Consider the following 8,076-nt stretch of genomic DNA (forward strand, 5'->3'; position numbering starts at 1 on the left):
AAAGGCCAGTTGGATCCCTGGGTCGGGAAGATTCCCGGGAGGAAGGCATGGCAACCCACTCCAGTATGCTTGCCTGGAGAATCCCACGGACAGAAGAGCTTGGTGGGCCACAGTTCATGGGGTCACAAAGAGTTGGATGCGACTGAAGCCACTTAGCACGCAGCCACACACGCAGAAAGCAAGAGAGACTTGTCTGATAAATGCAGCATGGAGCATGAGCCTTCGGATCAAACACAAACAGGCTCAGAGAGGAGAGCGTGCCTTCTCAAGGGCTGTGTGACTGTTCTACGATTCTGCCATAGCGTTGTCGCATTTCACCCTCACGGCAACCCTGTGGCTGGCACCTTGCCCGAGACCACGCAGCTAATGAGAAGCAGAGGGGTGTTCAAACGCAGGCGCTGCTGTGCCCAAGTTCCTGGGGGCAAACTCTCATATTCATTACTCTCATCTCTGGAGATTCCTAAGTCCTATCTCTGACATGGCTCGACAAACAACTACTCTTGAATTGTTGCATTTACCGCAAGCCTGGTTTAGCAGATTCCCTGCCGGTCAGTCTCCAGGGGCCCGGGGCTGAGGGGGAGCTGTCACTACTGGAAATTCAGCCCTCGCTGTGTCCTGATGTTGTCCGACAGACCATCTCATTTTAAATGTTTCCTTTTGTTGATGATTTAATCCTCTGAGGTTTCCAAGACTGTTTGGCTTGTGGTCCAGAACAACTGTGTGACACATTGAAGAAGGTTTTATCACTTCCCCAGAGAATGAAAAGCATCTTGGAGAAAGATCGTTTTTCCTCCAGCCCCATGGCACACCACTGCTTACCTACCAAAAGCTGCTTTGGGAAAATTACACCCAGTATTGAAAATATTTTCCGTGACAATGTTCCCTTTGAGAAGTTGGGTCTGGTCTTCTGCCAGCTGGAGATTTGATGTAACCGAAGATCTTAATCCTGATAGAGAACTGAGTTCACTGCAAACAGAAAGAAAAACTTTTGCAAGTGTACTGTTTGCATTCCTGCTGTGAAATAAGACGTGACCGAGGACTTATCTGGAAGAACTCCCATCAGAGCTGTGGAAATTGCGTTTCATGATTGGAAATCTGGTTTGGGAAAGAAACCACTCTGCTCTGTGTCCAGTGGGATGGGGTCCTTTGTTTCCTGATGTTCTCATGTTAATCCCCAAGGCACGGTTGACAGGCGAACTGCACTGACTGGGGGAAGCCCCAGAGTCCTACAGAGGAGATGCAGACCATGTGAGGCCCTGGGCCCCACCAGTGACCGCTCTGTGAGTCATGTTCTCTCTCCATTTGCTCCATGCTTCAGACTGTTTGAGCAAGACAAATTCAAATGTTGGAAGTGGCAAAAAACAAACAACAAAAAAACCCCATTATCATATCTGAAATGTCATGCGGTCGCAGGATCACCCCTCTTGAAGGAAAGCTTGAATCCATGTTGAAGCACTTTGCAAACTCCAAAATGATATTCTTGATAAGAGCCACCGAAAGACTTTTCACAGGATCACCCCTCTTGAAGGAAAGCTTGAATCCATGTTGAAGCACTTTGCAAACTCCAAAATGATATTCTTGATAAGAGCCACCGAAAGACTTGAAATGGAGGGAGAAATCGTCTTTGCCATTATCAAGTAGCTGAGACATTTAAGTAATGTGCTTAACATTATTGTGCTTTCACAATACTCCGATTTTAGAAGTTTTTTTTAATTTTTATTTTTTAAAATAATGATTTGCGGACATCCCTGGTGGTCCAGTGGTTAAGACTTCACCTTCCAAGGCAGACAGGGGCTGTGGGTTCGATCCCTGGTCAGGGAGCTAGGATCCCACATACTTCGTGGCCTAAAAACCAAAACGTAAAACAGAAACAATATTGTAACAAATGCAATAAAAATTTTTTAAATGGTCTACATTCAAAAAAGTCTTTAAAATTTTTTAAATAATGGCCTACATTCCAATTTTTAAACTGGATGTGCCATGCCATGCTCAGTTGTTTTAGCCATGTTCAACTCTTTGTGACCCCATGGACTGTAGCCCACCAGGCTCCTCTATCCGTGGGATTCTCCAGGCAAGAACACTGGAGCGGGTTGCCGTGCCCTCCTCCTGGGGATCTTCCAAACCTGAGGATCGAACCCGCTTCTGCATTTCCTGCATTGCAGGTGGGTTTCTTTATTGTCTATTTACAAGAACAAATAAAAAGCATCTTGAAAAATCCAATTATGAATTTATTTAATATCCTTGACTTCTGCATCAGTAATTTCTAAGATCCTAAGTCTCTGAAATGCAAAAATATACTACAGTGTCATGTCCATAACCAATAAATTCTTGGAGGCACCCCTTATCTGTTGCATAGGAATAAATATTCTTTTAGTTGGAGAGATACTTTTGTGGCTTCTTTTGTGGATCATCTCAACCTGTAGACAGACTAGTGACCTGGCTCTGTGTTGGTTTCCTAGGGCAGCGGTGTATTGCTAGAAGTCCTCTGAGTATTTTCTCCCTGACACCTGACTTCCCTCTCAGATGTGTACACCTTAGTTCAGAATCCCCGCATGCCTGTAAGGCACATATGTCTCCAGCCCAGTCTTCAAATCCCTCTGCTGACATGCTACAGAACAGGGGAGTCAGGGGTAATACTATTTCATTATTTGAAACGAACATTTGGGGCCAAAACTTCTCCAGAACTTTCGGTGTGTAAGAAAGGATGGGGAATTGCAAGGCTGAGACAGGTCACAGGCCAGCTCTCCAAACCTGGGCACTGGACCAGGACCCAGAGCTGAGCAACAGCAGGACACCAGCCCCCAGCTGGACCCATGGAGCCACCCCTGCTGATGACCCCAGTGGAGCTCTCATAAAACTAGCCTCAGATTAAATCCCACAGGTTCAATTCATCTTTTATTTTGGTGGCAGTAACAATAGCATTAAGAATAGCCTTACAAACTCTCAACCTCTCAGGGGAGAAAGCTATGCAGTTAGAACCTTCATAAATACCTGCGGTCACTTGGTACTGATATATTAATTCACAATACTAATGTTTGTAAATACAGAATTGTCACATGTATATATTTTTACATGAGGATGGGGGAAGCTGGCATTACAGAATTTTAACATAAAACCAGATTAAAACCCAAATATGCATCAATTGATGAATGGGTAAATAAAATGTGGCATGTCCACTTGTTGTTGTTCTTGTTGAGTCACTAAGTTGTGTCCAGCTCTTTGTGACCCCATGGACTGCAACAGCCAGGCCTCCCTGTCCCTATCTCCAGGAGCTTGCCCAAGTTCATGTACATTGAGCCGGTGATGCCACCCAACCATCTCATCCTCTGCCACCCTCCTCTCCTTTTGCCTTCAATCTTTCCCAGCATCAGGGTCTTTTCCAATGAGTTAGCTCTTCGCATCAGGTAGCCAAAGTATTGGAGTTTCAGCTTCAGCATCCGTCCTTCTAATGAATATTCAGAGTTGATTTCCTTTAGGATTGACTGGTTGGAACTCCTTGCAGTCCAAGGGACTCTCAAGAGTCTTCTCCAACACCGCATTCCAAAAGCATCAATTCTTCAGCACTCAGGCTTCTTTATGGTTCAATTCTCACATCCATACATGACTACTGGAAAAACTATGGCTTTGACTATACAGATCTTTGTCAGCAAAGTGATGTCTTTTCTTTTTAATATGTTGTCTAGCTTTGTCATAGCTTTCCTTCCAAGAAGCAATCATCTTTTAATTTCACGGCTGCAGTCACCATCCACAATGATTTTGGCGCCCAAGAAAATAAAATCTGTCACTGCTTCCACTTTCCCCGCTTCTATTTGCCATGAAGTGGTGGGTCCAGATGCCATGATCTTAGTTTTAGTGTTTTAATAGTTATTTGAGAGATGGGATAATCAACTACAATTAGAATCCCTCCAAATAGCACTTACGGTTGTTGTGTATGATTAACACACATTGCCTAAAGCTTGTGGAGTTCTTTTTTGGTAGGGTAGGAAGTGGTCCTTTGAGAGTTATTGTTATTTTCATAAAGTCCCAAACTGAATCACTTCTAGTTATTGTTGCATGCATATCAAAAGCCTCTTGATGAAAGTGAAAGTGGAGAGTGAAAAAGTTGGCTTAAAGCTCAACATTCAGAAAATGAAGATCATGGCATCCGGTCCCACTACTTCATGGGAAATAGATGGGGAAACAGTGGAAACAGTGTCAGACTTTATTTTTCTGGGCTCCAAAATCACTGCAGATAGTGACTGCAGCCATGAAATTAAAAGACGCTTACTCCTTGGAAGGAAAGTTATGACCAACCTAGATAGCATGTTCAAAAGCAGAGACATTACTTTGCCAACAAAGGTCCATCTAGTCAAGGCTATGGTTTTTCCTATGGTCATGTGTGGATGTGAGAGTTGGACTGTGAAGAAGGCTGAGCGCCGAAGAATTGATGCTTTTGAAGTGTGGTGTTGGAGAAGACTCTTGAGAGTCCCTTGGACTGCAAGGAGATCCAACCAGTCCATTCTGAAGGAGATCAGCCCTGGGATTTCTTTGGAAGGAATGATGCTAAAGCTGAAACTCCAGTACTTTGGCCACCTCATGCGAAGAGTTGACTCATTGAAAAAGACTCTGATGCTGGGAGGGATTGGGGGCAGGAGGAGAAGGGGACGACAGAAGATGAGATGGCTGGATGGCATCACTGACTCGATGGACGTGAGTCTCAGTGAACTCCAGGAGTTGGTGATGGACAGGGAGGCCTGGTGTGCTTTGATTCATGGGGTCGAAAAAGTCGGACACGACTGATCAACTGATCTATCTATCTATCAATATTTAGATCATGCACCTCATGTAAGCACTTGAAAAACAGATACAGTGTGCTTCCTAGGTGGCACTAGTGGTAAAGAACCCACCTGCCAATGCAGGAGACATAGGAGACACAGGTTCAATCCCTGGGTCAGGAAGATCCCCTGGAGGAGGAGATGGCACCCCACTCCAGTTTTCTTGCCTGGGAAATCCCATGGACAGAGGAGCCTGGTAGGCTATAGTTCATGGGATCACAAAAAGTAAAATGTAACTGAGTGACTGAGCACACTTCAGTTATTTGCTGTCTTAAACATCTTTTCTTATATCCAGTGCATTCCAGCCTTTATTAATTTCTTTCTCCATTTAAGTCAGAGACTTTCTCCCCAGGAAGTAGACCTTCAAAGTTCTTGACTTACTCAGATTTTTTCCCCAGGACTTCAGGACTTAACTGCTGGAGTTATTAAACATTGTCTCTGAGTGAACAGAAGATGAAAAATAGTGTTCTTTCTGGGCAAAAATAAATTTATTCTTCTCTGGCTGAAAACACTTTTTATTTCCTTTACAAGTGATGGAGCTCAAGCACAAATTTGATTGTTACTCTGCTTATTACCATATAAATAGCTTTTAAATTCAGTATACCACTCAAATTCATGCAAATTATAAAGACAGGGGAGGTTCTTCCAGAAACAAAAGACTAGAGTATAAAATTTCTTATACTTCACTGCCAAAATAAATTATGTGCATCATAGTAGTCCTGACATTTTGAATAGGCTGCTGCTAAGTCGCTTCAGTCGTGTCTGACTCTGTGCGACCCCATAGACGGCAGCCCACCAGGCTCGCCCGTCCCTGGGATTCTCCAGGCAAGAACACTGGAGTGGATTGCCATTTCCTTCTCCAAGGCATGAGAGTGAAAAGTGAAAGTGAAGTCGCTCAGTCGTGTCCGACTCTTAGTGACCCCATGGACTGCAGCCTACCAGGCTCCTCCATCCATGTGATTTTCCAGGCAAGAGTACTGGAGTGGGTTGCCATCTCCAAAGTACATATTAATTCTCAAAACAGTGATCATCAATTTTAATTCATTATAACTCTCTTGATCATTTATAGTGTTAAGGGAAAGATAATGAAGAGACTACTATATCTGTAGATCATGCTTTTTTGTCTCGTAATTTTCTGATGTTTTGTAACAACCAAATGATAAAATATTGATATCCAACAAAATAACTAAAAATAATTTAAATAGTATGTCTTCCAGAAACTGTGTGCCTTCTTACACTAACTTAAAATTGTTTTAAAAGTTCTTTTGTTGCTCATGATATTTATTTTCTTTAAATCAAAAGGTACTAAAACATGCAAAGACTCAGGAAAATAATACTTATAATTAGAAGAAAAAATAAACCAATGGAAAAGACCCAGAAGTGACAGTATTGATGGAATTGTCAGATAAAACTTTAAAACAGACATTATGTTCGAAAATAAAACATGAGTAAAATGAGGAGACAGATGGAAACTATAAAAAATAACCAACAGGAAACTTTAGAACTAAAAATCACACAGAATAAAAAATTCTCTGGGTAGACTTAACAATGGATTAGATACTGCAAGAGTAATAACTCTTGCAAGGGCAATAACTGCAAAGGCAACAGAAATGAAATGGGAGAGACTTCCCTGGTGGTCCAGTGGCTAAAACTCCATGCTGTCAATGCAGGGAGCCTGGATTCGACCCCTGGTCAGAGAACTAGATCCCACATGCCGCAACCAAAGAACTTATATGCAACAACTAAGATCCAGTGCAACCTAATTAACTAATTTAAAAAAAAGAGAGAGAGAGAAATGAAGTGGGAGACATGACAATAAAACCTGTGGAAATTGAAGCACAGTGAGAAAAAGACTGAAAAAATAATGAACAGAATCTGTGTGGCCCTGGGCAATAGTAAACAATCTAATGTAACAGTTGTTTAGTCGCTGAGTCATGTTTTGTGACCCTGTGGACTGTAGCCCTCCAGGCTCCTCTGTTCATGAGATTTCCCAGGCAAGAAAAGCAGTTGCAATCTCAAGAAGGAGACTGTAGCCCCCTTCTTGGAGGGCTGAATATGATTTGAAGAAATAATGAGCATAAATTTTTCAAAAGCATCCCATCACACATCTAAGAATTAGGTCATTACACCTTAAACAGGATACAGAGAAAGACCCCACCAAGTCACATCACCATCAAACGAATACAATTCCATGATGGGAGAAAGCATGTCTTTTTTTTTTTTTTCATGGAAAAAGCAGATTGCATATAGATTTGAACATGCTGAATCTCAGTGAAAGATAGGCATTTTGAAATATCGGTCCAGAATCTAGCAAAGATTCAAACTGGGGGTTCATCAGTCTGTATGCAGTGGAGAAAGATGTAGAATCCAACCTCCACCCCTCCATGATCCACTGAGATTCTCCCCATCCACCTCCATTTTTCCCTTTAAAAACTGCCATGGCTGAGCAGAATCTTCAGGGTTGGTCTCAGAACATGAGATTCCCTTCTCCCCAGCTTGCCAGTTTTTCTGATTAAAGCAGTTTTCCCTTTTACTGACACTTGCCTCTTGAATGACTGACTTTTGAGTGGTGAGCATCTGAACCTTAGTTCAGTAACAGGCATAGCAACATAAATACCAGAAATGACCTGTAACACTCCATGAAATGAAAATGTGCTGTGAAGATCATTAGCAACCATGAAAGTGCCTGATATTTTTTGGCTAGATGTCTTCAATTTGAAGTGGATACCAGGGATTTAAATTTCTACAGTGATTTAACCAAAAAAAAAAAAAAAAAAAGTAAGAAAATGAGGGGCGAGGAGTGGTGCTAGATCAACAAAGCACACCCTTCACTCACTGTCCTTTCCTGAGCCAACCACTAACAATATTAAACGCAATTATTAAGGTATATTGACGGAATATCTAATATGAACTCAATACTACCAATGTCTGTGTAAAATCACGTGTCTCAGAATTCTAAAAAGCGTCTAGAAGTCTTTTGCTCCTTTCAGTATTCAAACAGGTATTTTCTTCCTCTTATATATTTGTAGCCTAGTGAGACCAGCTGGGCGTGGAAGGAGTGGTAGAGTACTCCCAAACAGGCACCACTCAGAAATTCCCAGCTGGGATGGGGCTTATCCGCTGGAGAACAAGCCCAGACATCGCCCGGACCCTGCAGTTTCTGCACTCAGCTTTGTCAGATGGGAAAAGCCAATCTGCAGATCTGACTAATATTTTTTCAAGAAATCCTAGGGAAACTTAACAAGCAAAATTTCCAAAAAAA

The sequence above is a fragment of the Bubalus kerabau genome, chromosome 14 (assembly GCF_029407905.1).
Source record: "Bubalus kerabau isolate K-KA32 ecotype Philippines breed swamp buffalo chromosome 14, PCC_UOA_SB_1v2, whole genome shotgun sequence".
In the NCBI taxonomy this organism is placed as follows: domain Eukaryota; kingdom Metazoa; phylum Chordata; class Mammalia; order Artiodactyla; family Bovidae; genus Bubalus; species Bubalus kerabau.